Source organism: Sphaerodactylus townsendi, linkage group LG02 (assembly GCF_021028975.2).
Source record: "Sphaerodactylus townsendi isolate TG3544 linkage group LG02, MPM_Stown_v2.3, whole genome shotgun sequence".
Classification (NCBI taxonomy): Eukaryota; Metazoa; Chordata; class Lepidosauria; order Squamata; family Sphaerodactylidae; genus Sphaerodactylus; species Sphaerodactylus townsendi.
Window position 1 is genome coordinate 25,506,610 of NC_059426.1, and position 14,835 is coordinate 25,521,444.

Consider the following 14,835-nt stretch of genomic DNA (forward strand, 5'->3'; position numbering starts at 1 on the left):
AGGGAGAGAAAAACAGTAAAGAGCGAGGACTACAATTTTAGAGAAAACAGAGGAAAACTCCAATTTGATGGGATGTCTAATGCTGCTCTCCTGTCTGAGGCAGGAAAAGAAGTTCCCTTCCATTTATGCAAGGTAGGTTTGGACCCAACCCATTATCAAAGGTTTAGGTAATCCCACTGTCCCACATTAACAAAAATCTTATGGAATATCTGGACATGCAAATATTCCCATACATGCAGCTTGAGACAAATCACTTTGTTTCCAATGCTCCATTTGTAAAACAGATATACCTGTCTCACAAGTATGTTGTGAGTAGCACAATAACAGCTGAAGAAGTCTTGCAAATATAAATTCCCACCTAAATGATCAGCAGTAGTATTATTGATAATGTCACTAGGGGTCTGATGAACATACTGTATTAGGAGAAATGGGGCTATATATAGCTTTGGACACACAAGGAGAAACACATCTAGAAACATCTAGAAACAACGGCATATTCTGTCCCACACCTTGCAAAGGTTCCATCTGCACAGCAAGAGTGGGAAGGATATACTGCTTGCATTTCAGATGTGCAAAGCTCAACCTTCTCCCTTAAGACTTCATTAAAGCATCTGCCTGGATAATATCAAATCTGGTTTACAATCCACCTACAAATAATTTCCTACTTTGTTTACATTCTTGTGATTTAAATCAGCACAGTATGAGAAGCTGTCTTCCTTCTAATTCTCCTGAACCTACTTTTAGACAGGGAAAAAAGTCAGAAGAAGAAGAGTTTGGATTTATACCCCACTTTTCTCAACCAGAAGGAGTCTCAAAGCCATTTACACATTCCTTCCCTTCTTCTCCCCACAACAAACGCCTTGCGAGGTAGGTGGGGCTGAGTGAGTTCTGAGAGAACTGTGACTAGCTCAAGGTCACCCAGCAGTGGAGGAATAGAGAAACAAACCAGATTAGAGTCCACTGCCCATGAGGAGTGGAGAATTAAACTTGTTTCTCCATATTAGAGTCCACCTACTCTAAACCACTACGCCATGCTGGCTCTCAATGGTAGATGTAAAACCAAAGATATTGAAATAGAACCACTGGCAACTATAATATAATAAGTATTTGCATGCCAGTTTCAAAAACCAACATATACAGACTCCTCGACCGTTTGCCTCCAAGTCAAGTGCTTAGAGGTTGCATAAGGACGAAACCACCAATGTACTACGGGGGTTCCACTTGTTCCCAGCCATCAGTGGCATGAGTGTCAAATGGCATCCCCTCTAGGATCTGTCTTCCACTGGCTGTGTCCAGACCAGGAGTGGTGCTTGCAGAGGAATGAAGCTGTATCTTGCTTGGGGTGACGAAATGCTTGGAACCAGCCCTTGTTACTTATGTGTACACAAAACTAAATTTATTGAGTGAAGAGTCAAAAGACGTGGACTGTCTGAAGCAGTATTTATCATTACTATTTATAAAATGTTCTGCATAAAAGGTACTTGGGGGGATGTACAACATTTATTAACTGAGCTCAGTACAAATTTTGAACAAATAAAACATGGAAACCAAGTTAAAAGAATCCAATTGGACAAAAAGCAGAACTGTGGCAAACGCTAAACATCTGGCAAAATGGATGTTTTTGCTAGCTTTTAAAAATTCAATAGTAAAGCAAACTCTCTCACAGGTCTGCTTGGGGCAAGTACCACTAGCTAGAATCCAAGCCATTATAGACACCCCTAAAAAATGGCTCTCTGTCATTCTTAATTATCTAGGATACAAAATGAAATAATAATTATAGGATACATCACTAGCATTAGCTCAATCGTAATAGGTTTCTGGCAGTAAAATCCTAAGCAGATTGCAATGTAAATACTGTACGGATAAACACTTTTGTGAATTTTTAAAAGCTGTGATACAAAGGAAATAATAATTAAAGTGAATTATAGCATGACAGGAGAACAAAAGCACAAGTATAGGTTGCAAATACATTAATATTTTGTGAATGCCTGTCACTGTTAATGCAACACAGGTTATCTATATTTCCAAAGCACAAATGGCACTTTTGCACATGCAGGAAAATGCTATTTCACACAGTAAAATCCGGATGCAAAGTACACTGAAAGTGGATTGAAAGTACCTTACTCTGCATGTGCAAAAGTGCCCAAAGAACAGACATAATGTTAGCCAGGGTGACATCCATTGGTAGTTAAAATTCAAGGAACCTCTACTTTCAGAATTCAATTATTTTCACAAATCGCGTACTGAGCAGATAGAAGCACTCTAACAAAAAGGTCCTACATCTGGTGAACCAGATGAAACTTAACTTTAAAGGCCTGAAATAAAATTTATCTCGTACTGATAAAATATTGAAGGCCACAAAAGACTTGCAATAAATTTCTGCTCTTGTTGAAGAGCTATTATTTCACTACATTTCAATTAATAATCAATTACATTGATTTCTCTGCAGGATGAAGATTTGTCTTTACAGAAATAAAAAAAATTAAAAGCTTGAATGTATTATATGGCTATGTTTAGTATAGTTCAAGTCTAAGATTCTGATAAAAATCAAACGTTGAATATACTAGTTTAGATGAAAGTTAACCTGTGACTGTGTTAATTATGGTTGTTGTTAGAAAACTATATTCACACCCAAATGCATTTCTAAATTATGGTTAAAAATACACAAAAGGGTGTATTTTAAAACAGATATGCTTGGCACAGCAGTCACAGTCTCAATCACCAAAAGATGACAGTAATTTGTTTGTATTAGATTTCTAACCCACTCTTTCCCATCGGGACAGGCTCCAGGGAACTCACAACAATTTTATTTTCAATAATAAAAATGATATTTTTAAAATAAAATTCTGATTATTTCGGCACCTTAAGACTCCAACGTAATGGAAACCCTCTCAGAGAAAGGGAGCAAACCAAGAAAAGGGTCACAAAGAAATGTTAAAGAAAAATGGACACCATGACTATCTTCAACTATAGGCCTGGCAGAACACTGCCATCTATAGACCTTGTGAAACTGAAGCATCACAGGGCCCGGAATCTCACTTAAAAGAGTGTTCCAACAAGCCAGGGTCAGAGCTGAAAAGGTTCTGGCTCTGGTTGAGGAAAGCCAGACATTTTTCAAGCCAGGGACCACCAGTAAGTTGTGATTTGCTGAATGTAATGCTCTTTGAGGGGGTACTGGGAGGGGGAGTTCACAGATGCAAAAGTCCCAGACCATTTAGGGTTCTGAAGGTTAATACCAGAAGCCTGAACCTGGATGTGGTATTCCATGCAGCTGACAGAGCACCAGTTGGATATGTGCCCTCCACAGTGTACCTGTAAGAACATAAGAACTAGCCTGCTGGATCAGACCAGAGTCCATCTAGTCCAGCACTCTGCTACTCGCAGTGGCCCACCAGGTGCCTTTGGGAGCTCACATGCAGGAGGTGAAAGCGATGGCCTTCTGCTGCTGCTGCTGCTCCTGAGCACCTGGTCTGCTAAGGCATTTGCAATCTGAGATCAAGGAGGATCAAGATTGGTAGCCATAGATCGACTTCTCCTCCATAAATCTGTCCAAGCCCTTTTTAAAGCTATCCAGGTTAGTGGCCATCACCACTTCCTGTGGCAGCATATTCCAAACACCAATCACACATTGCGTGAAGAAGTGTTTCCTTTTATTAGTCCTAATTCTTCCCCCCAGCATTTTCAATGAATGCCCCCTGGTTCTAGTATTGTGAGAAAGAGAGAAAAATGTCTCTCTGTCAACATTTTCTACCCCATGCATAATTTTATAGACTTCAATCATATCCCCCCTCAGACATCTCCTCTCCAAACTAAAGAGTCCCAAACGCTGCAGCCTCTCCTCATAAGGAAGGTGCTCTAATCCTTCAATCATCCTCGTTGCCCTTCTCTGCACTTTTTCTATTTCTTCAATATCCTTTTTGAGATGTGGCGACCAGAACTGAACACAGTACTCCACCACAGCTTTATATAAGGGCATGACAATCCTTAGGTAAGAACCTATGCAGCTACCTTGTGAACCTGCTGGAGCTTCTGGAGAAGACAAGTACAACTACAACTTACCTTTATTGGCATTGTAAGACAAAAAGAATACATAAAAGGTTGGCTGTGGTTCCTTTTGTCAGCAAACTAAAATATAGATCATCATTTTAACAAGTTAAGTTTCCTGAAGACTGAGTTAGTTCTTCATATTTGAAATTTAATTGAATCATTGCTTCTACTAAAAATGTCGCTACCAATTCTGTTTTTTCTTGAGAAATCTCAAGAATATCCTTGCAAAGAGCAAATTACAGTAGCCTAGTCTGGAGGTGACTTTTAAAAAATATTTTACTGAGAGGCATGAAGGCATGACTTAGGTTGCTTTTAGTTCTGGATCCCACCAGCAAACTGTGATAAAATATTACCAAAAATTATCCTGTGAACCCTGGAGGTGAACCGCTGAATCAAACCGGTCATTCAAGTCCACCATCCCATTTTGCTACTAAAAATTAATTTCCATCCCATTTTGCTGGTGAAAAATTAATTTCCAGGGATCATCAGCAAACAAGGCATAGAGGGGTGAGCCCCCTTCAGATGCTGCCTCCTAGCAATGAGAAAGTCATATTCCACAGGTGAAAATCTTTCTGCCTGTGGAAACACCCCAATGGATCCAAGCCAATGGTTAGAAGACCAACAATTGTGGCCCCTACCCTGTTTCTCCAAAAATAAGACAATGTCTTATATTAATTTTTGCTCCCAAAGATGCGCTACGTCTTATTTTCAGGGGATGTCTTATTTTTCCATGAAGAAGAATTCACATTTATTGTTGAACAAAAAAATTGAACATTTATTATATACTGTACAGTAGTTGTCATCACAAACCAGTCTGTTGGGGTGGGGCCAGGAGAGGCAGGAAGGGGGAGGGGTTTGGGGGCGCACATGCTTCCAAACAAAAACTTTGCTACTGGTGCGTCTTACTTTCGGGGGATGCCTTTTATTTAGCACTTCAGCAAAACCTCTGGTATGTTTTATTTTCAGGGGATGTCTTATTTTCGGAGAAACAGAGTACCTTGTGGAATGGTCTGGATGAGATCAGGAAGGTTCCCATTATCCTGGCTTTCTGCAAATTATGTAAAACAGATAATAGGGTACCACTATTCAAAATTATTCATGAAGTTACTTGAATACATTATTAAGAACTGGGGTCTATACTCAGTGGTGGGATCCAAAAATTTTAATAACAGGTTCCAATGGTGGTGGGATTCAAACAGTGGCGCCGCCGCACACATGCACCTCCAGTCCCTATTGGGCAGGGAGGCTGCTTTAGTTACCCCTTCTAGGCACTCAGAAAAAATTAGTAACCACTTCTAGAGAAGTGGTGAGAACTGGTTGGATCCCACCTCTGTTATACTGCTGTGTATAGTTTGCTGCAAGTTTGGGTCCTACTGTGCAATTTTGCTTCATTTAATGTGTCACACTAACAAACTCCTTTGCTTCAACTCTGCTTTTATATCGCAACCCAAATCCTACTTCATTGTTTATGGAATGTCCCATCCGATTGATTTTATTGACTCGTTCTGTGTAAGCTGCCTTGATTCCAGTGACAAAGGCAGACTATAAATAACGAAAATGAATAAACTTCACATCTTTAAGGACCCTAGTGTTGTGCCATCTGGATCCAGAGACTGGTTTTGTTGTCAACTAGTCCTAGAATGTCATCTCTTGTCACCTCACTTCAGCTAAATTCTTCACATACCTTTTCTGAAAAATAACTCTGATGTGGGTCCCCTCCTCCCATTTTTTCACACTGAAAACAGAGGCAAATCATGCTTTACCTTGCTCTGTTGTTTCTATACCTTCCTTAAGCAGTCCTTTAATTCCTTTGCTCTGCACTGACCCAACAGCCGGTTTACTGCTTCTGATAAATCAGAACACATTTTTATTGTCTATCTAAGCAACTTGCTCCTCAAACTGTAAGCCGCCTTGAGTCACTAGAGATAAGGCAGGATATAAATATAATAAATAAATAAATAAATATTTTTGGTGTGTGTCTTATCATCAACTTGCAGACTCTGTGTTGGTGCCCTGTGCTCCTTCACAATCACCTTGTGTAGGCACCTGAACGCTACCAGTGTAAGTTGCCTTACACTGAAACACATCATCTGTCGTCAAGGTCAGTATTGTCTATTCAGACTGGCAGTGGCTCTCCAGGGGAGCAAACAGAGGTCTTTCACACCACCCACTGCCAGCTCCTTTAACTGGAGGTGTCAGAGATTGGACCTATGACCTTCTTCATGCCAAGGTGATGCTCTATTGGGCATGGCTCCTTCCCAAGGCAAGTCTTTCACTTTTTAAAGGAAGCCTTCTCACCTTATACGGCAAGAATCTGAATTTCTTGATTCTCTCTTCCAGCTTCCTTCTGACAAGGCCTCTAATTTTTGTAAAGTTCCTTTGTTTGAAAACGAATGTGATAGTTTTGTATTCAGGGAAATATTTTAAAATGACATAAATATGCTCATGGTCACTTTTGTCAGTTGGTGCAACAACATCAGCATATCGCACCTGTTCAAAGTTCTGCTCCCAACCAAGTCCAATGTCCCCTCCTCCTAGGTGATTCCATGGCCAACAGTTTCAATGCACAGTCCTCTCTGATATCTCTATGGCATGATGTGACCATATTTACCCAGTTATTGTGAAAACAGTTGAAGATACGCAAGTCATCCCACAATTAAAGTATTTTCTACTTTTCTTGCTTTCCTTATTTCTTTCACTAACCTGAGATCATGTCTTTCCTTGACCTGCGCATACCGGTAGCATTTATATCCAGGGATAGCTATAGCCCATTTATCTTCTCCATTCCGCCAAGTTTCTGAAATGTCTGTCGTTTCTATGTTCTTTAACTCCAAGCACTCAAGATTCTCCACCTTAGCTTGAAGTCTTCTAACACGGACATGCAGGCACCTGTACCTTGTTTCCCTTCCAGGATCCTTGCTACCTACTGCTGCTCTAAAATACCCAACGTCTGTCCTGTTCTTATTGTCAAGCTGCATTCTGCTCCTACAAAGACTACCCAAAACCTTCAACTAGTCCTGTAGTTGGTATCAACCTCAATATCTGCTTGTTTTGCATAATATACACTCTCATGCTCATTACATTTTCTAACTGTATTCTAGCTTTAATTTGTCATTCAATACATGCTGTCAATAATTCAATACACCTTTGCACAATTAGCCAATTTGCTACTCACTTACAGGATAGCATTTGTTAAGAACAAAACCTCCCACTGTTCAAGAAACAGAATAAGCATAGTCACTGTATTGTTGTGAAAGACTCACAAGACAAATTTAAGAATACGCCCACCTTGTAGCAGCCACAACTCACTTACATCAGTTTCGGTGGCCCACAATTTTCAAAACATTTAACATGGGGAAGAGTGTGCCTGATCCTTGGCCACTGCAAATAAACAGATCAATATATGCATTTACGTTTTAAGATGCCTTCCATTCTGTAACCAAAGTAACATTCAAACCCTCTTTCAATAACATAACCAAGAACACTTCTGAAAAAGTAGTTAACTGGATAAATCAGCACAGGTTCCTGTGAAAGGAAGTATAAATTAAATTTGGAGAACCAATTATTAAATTTTGCACCTTTCAAAACTGAAGCAAACTGCGTAGATATGCTGAAGATCCTTCAAATGTAAAGAAGACAAACTCTAACGGCTGAGAAAGTAACCAAGAGTCTGAAGCGACAACTAAAGATGTCATCCATTTTGCGACATTTCCTATCACATCTTAAGCATTTACAGACATACTATTGACTATCCTAAACAGCACACCTGTAAATATGTAAGATATGACAGGAAATGGAAGAAGGGAAAAGCAGAGGTAACAAGTACATATGATAAAAAATGAAAATATATTCAGACCCAGAAAAAGAAAGAATATGTAATTGAGCAAAGAACATAATCAACTTCAGGTTTCAGACAACTTCAATAATAACTGTGCTTTGTAACATAGAAACAGGAATCCACGCATCTCTGGAAATCTTATTCTATGTATGCATATCGAAAAAGTTCAAATGATCCTCTGAAGATGCCAGCCACAGATGCAGGCAAAATGTCAGGAGAAAATACTACTGGAACACGGCCATACAGAAAACTCACAGCATCCTTCAAATGTGGTGTTTTTGGAGTATACAGTTGTAATTTTAACACACACACAGGTATTTCCAATTATATCAAAAGTACAGAATGACAGGATTGCAGTCTATATGTCACAGCTGGTATTCAATTTAGTATTTTAGTCCATGACACAATGCACATTTTCTTATCTTAGGAAAAGTTACAAATTAGAGTCATTCCGGAAATAGTACTTAAACCACCTCTGCAAAACAAGTTCCCGCCTTTCCATAGCAAAATCTACAGACCCTTGCTATATGACATGACTCCATCCCATAGTGAACATCACTGCCTAGCCAATAATACCTACTGCTACAGAGAAAAGGCAGGGATATTCACCACATCACTGCATTTATTTAGATATGAATATACCACTTTTCCCGCGGGTTCACCGTAATACCTTCCCAAGGTCACCCAGCAAACTTCCATGGTTGAGCAGTGATTTGAATCAAGGTCTCCCAGATTCTGACTTGACACTCTGATCACTACAACAGACTGGCCATCACTAAATCATCCAATGAACAATGAGAGTTTGTTAATTTTACACGGGGATGGGAAAGATCTTTTTCCAATAGTTACATTTTTTCAGTCATATCCCCCTTAGCAAATGTACAGACAAATCATAACTAGAGTTACACTTTTCTAATGAAGGTATAACTCTGCTTAGGAATGTTCTGGTAACTTAGGAACTTTTTTGAGCACTCTTAACTTCCACTGATACAAACGTGATACACATCCAGACAAATGTGCTTAGGATTCTGATGCAAACTGACAATAAAAGTCTGAATCAATGTACCCTGAAGTGAAAAAAAAAACTATGTCAGGCAATATCAATTCGTTAAATTCCACTCCCTCCCAATTCTTCTGCAGCCTCTGAAATTCAAGGTCATATTATTCATACAAAACTACAGTCAAATTAGGGTAAGTATGGATATTTTGAGCAAAGGACAGTTGTTATATAAGAGAACTATTTTGGTCCAATCCAAAGAGGGCTATATTATGAAGAAACGGCTTAATCTTTGAGCCAGTAATATCCTGCTAGTTAGAGAAAAACAAGTCTATTAATCATGCACTGAAATGTTAGTGTCACCAGGTTTCTCATACTGCAGACCATACTCGGTAGGTAGATTTACCAGTTTCTTACACTTTTTTTACAGTGACAGCACCTTATGTGGCAAATAAACTCCATTTAATTATTTCTGGAGTCCGCTGAAGGAGGACTGCGTGGATGTTGCCTTTGGAGAGGCTTAGTCACATTCCTTGCTGTCAATAGTGAAATATACAAGAGTTATGCTGGAGTTTGCTGTTCGACCTTGGAAATGTTACACTATGCAAAGTGCAAAAGAGGTCTTTCTTTCTTTCCTATTTGTTAAGAGTCACACAGAATAATTATTAATTAGCAGACCATCCACAGTAAGTGGGATCATGACAATTTGATTCCAGAATTGAATTAAAAGAAAAACAAATATTTAATTAAAAGGAAAAGAAAAATGTAAGATAGTGAAACATTAAAGGGGGGGACCTCTCAGGAGTCAGCATAACCATGGAGCCAGTGTAAATGACACTTATGACAGCATTTACACCGGAGCAGAGGTAATTATGTTGTAGTTGGGGAACCACGCAGCAATGCAACACCCAGGTGCCAGCACTACCACAGTGCCAGCTCTTTCCCGGCCCAAGAGTCCACACTGGCAACCGAAGGGGCGTTCCCAGGGGAGGGGGTGGCTTTAGTCAGTTTCTTGAACCCTTTCAGCCCAGGAATGCCCCCATTTGCCAATGCAGACTTACCCTGCCAAAATCACTAGTGCAGCCCATTTTATGGAGGAAGGGGCAGTGTTGCTTTTTGGCTTGCTGTCCACAGCACAGCACATCTCTTTGGAGGCAGTGTGGCTGCACCATCCCCAGTCACAGCCCAACTACCCCTCCCCGCACTGCTGTGCAAGGATTAGGCTCTTAAAGCTTTCTTTTTAGCAATCTAAAAAAGTAATAGTGTTTCACACCACTGACAGCAAATTAAAAATAAGCACCAAATCTAGAGGAGAAACTAGAAAGGGATACTTTAATGGTAATCAGCTTGCCAACTTATAAGATATAGTTCATGGCCCCCTCATCAAAATGCATTCGAATGAACCTAAATGAATAAGACTGGGGGGAAACATCCCAATTTTTCTTACTGAGAAAGGAAACATTTTCAAATTGGTTTCACTCCATCTTCCTCGCATTTCTGCCAAGTTAAGTTATATAACGGAATGCTTAATGCCAGTTCTGGTGTTTAAGCTGCATCTGGAGGTTTTATTACAGCCCAGTATCAGCATCAGATTACAACTTTTTAAGCATGCCCACGCAGCTCCTTTTTATCATTATATGGAAAGAGGTATTCCTTGGCAGGCCCAGACTTTCCTGATGACATAGTTCATGCAGAAAGAGGCTGCCTCAGCTATGCAGGAAACACATCTTGACTGCAAAGCACACACAACAAACCCTTTTGCATGGGCACCGTTATTCATTTTATTGCAAGTTAAGAAATCCGGGTGCTGCCTGCCTGGAAACGCCTCTGTCTAAAATAAGACAGCGGAGTAAAACAGGATCCTTTCCATAGCGTCTCTGCGATTCTGTCACACTACTACTTTGGGAATGCCCAACTGACATGTATGATTGTGCAAACCTGAGAGGGGAAATACTGGCGGCATACCGCTGTCTGGGAGCGCGCACCACACACATGCACGCAAGGGCCGCCGAGGAGGGCCATCCCACACACAACTCAGCAGAATGCGCTCACCAGCACGCCCATGCCTCTTCCACTAGCCTGTGCACGCATCTTTGGCCTTAGGGACGCGGGCAAGAGCCTGCGCGCGCTTGGCAAGACGTGTCTCCCGAGCCGGGGAAGAGCTGCATTTCTTTGGCCTGGGTGCAATTTTGCCCCAGCCGGGGCGACACGCAGCCATTTGTCGCTCGCGCCCCGTGCAGGCGCCCATCGCAGCCCGCCACCCTCCCTTCCCCAAGCCGACACCGGGCAACTTCAGGGGGGCTCTGTGGCGTGGCTTCTGTGACACGCCTCAGTACTTCCCACGCCAGCTGCAACCGGCGCGCGCTCTGACAGAGACTGGAAGGGGAAAGAAGCAAGAGCCGGCCGCTGCTGCAGCACCCCCCCCCCCCCCCACCCGCCTTCTCCACCGCCCCGGCCCTTGCCCTTGCCCTCGCCTCCAACGCAAGGAGAGGGCGACGCCAAAGCCCGCGCGCCCCGGTGCCAAAGCCCGCGCGCAGAGCCCGGGAGAGAAGGGAAGGGGACCTACCTCCCGCCGGGCGCGCTGCAGCAGGAGGGATGCGGGCACCGGAGAGGGATGAGGGAGCCAGGAAGGCGCCAGCTCCTCCTCCTGCCTGCCTGCCTGCCTTGGAAGGGAAGACTGTGGCGTCGGCGGCTGTCCTCTGCCAGAGGGGGCCCAAGAGCAGACGACTGAGCGGCTGCAGGGGCTGAGAGGGTCCAGCTCCTCCTCCTCCTCTTGCAGTCAGTCTCGCCTTGCCTCGACGGCTTGCCAGGCGCTCCTCCCTCGCTGCACCGAGGAGGCGGACCGGGCTGTGCCAAGACCCGGAAGCCCGGAGGAGTGGGAGTCTCAGTGCCAAGTCATTCTCCCTCCGAAGCAGGGGATGGGGGAGAGAGGAGGAGGAAGAGGCCGCCGCGCTCCAGGCCCGCTCAGTCCCAGTGAGGAAGATCCAAAGCAGCACCCGCCTCCCTGCTGCGTCTGCATGAAGGATGGCCTGAAAAAAAAAAACCTGTTCTCTTTCTCTCTCGCTCTCCATACTACAAAAGGGACTTTTGCCCTTTTTTTTGGACAGATGCCCCTTCGCCAAAGCTTTGCTTCAGCTACATTTTAATGTGTTTGCGTACATCCCTTTATAAGAACATGCACACATTCTATGTAAATACGTTCAAGACAATTTTTTTTTAAAAAATTATTCCATCATAAATTTTAATGGACTAAAGCTCACTTCAGACCAACATGGGACTCCAGGCCACAAAAACTTGTACTCAAATTAAATAAAACTTGCACTGGAATTAAATTTTAAGAACTATTAAGAAGAAGAGTTTGGATTTATACCCTGCTTTTCTCAACTGTAAGAAGTCTCAAAGCAACTTGCAAACTCTTATTTATTTATTTATTTATTTATTTATTTTATTTATAGACTGCCCTTCCCCGAAGGGCTCAGGGCGGTGAACAACCACAGTAAAATATAGCATTAAAACACAATAAAACCAACACTGTATCGCAATATTTAACACATGAACCACATAAATATTAATATAAGATGGCGTCGGACTCCCTCTCCCTCCCCACCCTTGCGCCCACGGGAGACCAGATGGAATGGTGGCAGATGTACTTAGCCAGGCTGGCCAAATGCGGAACAGGTCTGTCTTACAGGCCTTGCGGAAACTCTGCAAGTCCCACAGGGCCCTGATCAACCTTGGGAGCCTATTCCACCAAGTAGGGGCCAGGGCCATAAAGGCCCTGGCCCGTCCAGTGGTGGCGAGCCTTTGGCACTCCAGATGTTATGGACTACAACTCCCATCAGCCCCTGCCAGCATGGCCAATTGGCCAGCCTGATTGCCTTTGGGCCAGGGATCACCAATAGGTCCTCCTCCGAGGAGCGGAGGGGCCTAACGGGGCGAGGAAGGTGGGATTGAGAGAATTCTGAGGGAACTGGGACTAGTTCAAGGTCAACTTTCAAAAGGGGAGAAAAATTTTGGGGGGGGAAATTGCACTCAAGGTGGTCAAAATTTAAAAAAATACAGCTAGTTAAATAAAAGGTTAATAAAATTCTGATACCATCATTTTCAATGCTACAAAATAATAGTAACCAATAAGAGCTGTTACACAAATTTACAAACGGGACATAGAGAAAGTTAGAATACAACAACAACAAAAAGACGTAAAGGCATATGTAAAAGCCTGGATAGAGAGAAATGTTTTTACTGGGTGCCAATACATTAGATTTATATCCCGCTTGGTGAGAGGAGGGAGTATGTAGAATCTACATATACATTTATATATGTCTCATATGGGTATGGAGTGCTGTTGCCAACCTCCAGATGGTGGATGAGGATTTCCTGGAATTACAACTGATCTCCAGAGATCAGTTCCCTTGGAGAAAATGGCTGCCTTGGTGAATGGATAATATGGCATTATACCTTTCTAAGGTCCCTCTCCTCTCCAAACCCTGCCCTCCCCAGGTTTCACCCCCAAATCTCCAGGTATTTCCCCAGCAGGAGTTGACAACCCTAGGATGGAGCTATGTCAATATTTTTTACAGTTTAAGGCAGGGGTGTCAAACTCGCGGCCCTCCAGATGTTCATGAACTACAATTTCCATCAGTCCCTCCCAACATGAGCATTGGCAAGGGCTGATGGGAATTGTAGTTCATGAACATCTGGAGGGCCGCGAGTTTGACACCTGTGGTTTAAGGCATGTGTGTGTGTCTTTCTTCTTTAGTAATGGCTATACAAGTATGTTGTATCAAAATGTTTAGTTAAAAAAATATTAGATTGAATAGGTCGCCCCTCCCCTCTCAGGCTCAGGGTGGTTTATGACATACATACAAAACATTCAATTCAAAAACATTTCAATAAATTATAGCTGCATTTGTCCAAGATGGCGAAAAACAATCCTGTGAAGATTAATATAGAGTCACGCACAGCAAGATGAAAAAAAGTGGAGAGCGGGGGAGGTCAGATGGTGCTATTATGCCTGCCTCAACTGTATGCCTGGTGGAACAGCTCTGTCTTACAGGCCCCGCGGAACTGTGTTAAATCCTAGAGGGCCCTGGTCTCACTAAACAGAGCGTTCCCTCAGACTGGGGCCAGGGCTAAAAAAGCCGAAAAATATTTGCTGTGACAACCTTAAATGAAAAGGTTTGCCTAAAGTGAACCATTAAGCTGAATCGCCTGAGTGGAGTGGTTTAGCAAAGCCTTAAAGTTAACTGAATGGCTGCTGACATACAGGTGGCTAGAGTCAGAACTTAACTAGTGGAAATACCCTCCAAAAGAATTGGTACATGAACCAAGAATGGTCCACTGATATTACATCGCCAGAAGTTACAGGTCCATAGAAGAAGAAGAAGAAGAAGAAGAAGAAGAAGAAGAAGAAGAAGAAGAGGAGGCGGAGGAGGAGGAGGAGTTTGGATTTATATCCCCCTTTCTCTCCTGCAGGAGACTCAAAGGGGCTTACAATCTCCTTGCCCTTCCCCCCACACAACAAACACCCTGTAAGGTAGGTGGGGCTGAGAGAGCTCCGAGAAGCTGTGACTAGCCCAAGGTCACCCAGCTGGCATGTGTGGGAGTGTACAGGCTAATCTGAATTCCCCAGATAAGCCTCCACAGCTCAGGCGGCAGAGCTGGGAATCAAACACGGTTCCTCCAGATTAGATACACGAGCTCTTAACCTCCTACGCCACTGCTGAGGGGTTTTTTTATGTGTGGGAAAGGCCATAGGTACACCAGGAAGTGGGAGCAGTAATCAGTGTCAAATGCCAGACCCTTAGCAGAAATAGATAATGAACCCAGTTTTCGCAACTCCTTCCAGCGCTTTCATGCTCATTAGCCAGAATACTGGTTTGCTTTTTACTGAGCAACTGGATAAAAAGCATGTTTATAAAAAGACTAGAGTTCTACTTATCTATTTAACACA

At 42.7% G+C, this 14,835-nt stretch overlaps 1 protein-coding gene across 6 annotated transcripts in view; it reads right to left on the bottom strand.

Moving 5' to 3' along the window:
• Positions 1-11,691, bottom strand: part of OSBPL6 (oxysterol binding protein like 6) — a 141,946-nt gene extending 130,255 nt beyond the window's left edge. For 2 of the 6 annotated variants that reach the window (XM_048485413.1, XM_048485409.1), the window contains exon 1: positions 11,449-11,690. The gene's annotated coding sequence lies outside the window, so the exon portion shown is untranslated. Of the gene's footprint in view, positions 1-7,335; positions 7,429-11,448 lie in introns of all 6 variants that reach the window. The other 4 variants (XM_048485414.1, XM_048485412.1, XM_048485410.1 and 1 more) reach the window with 3 other exon arrangements.
• Between the last annotated feature and the right edge of the window lie 3,144 nt (positions 11,692-14,835).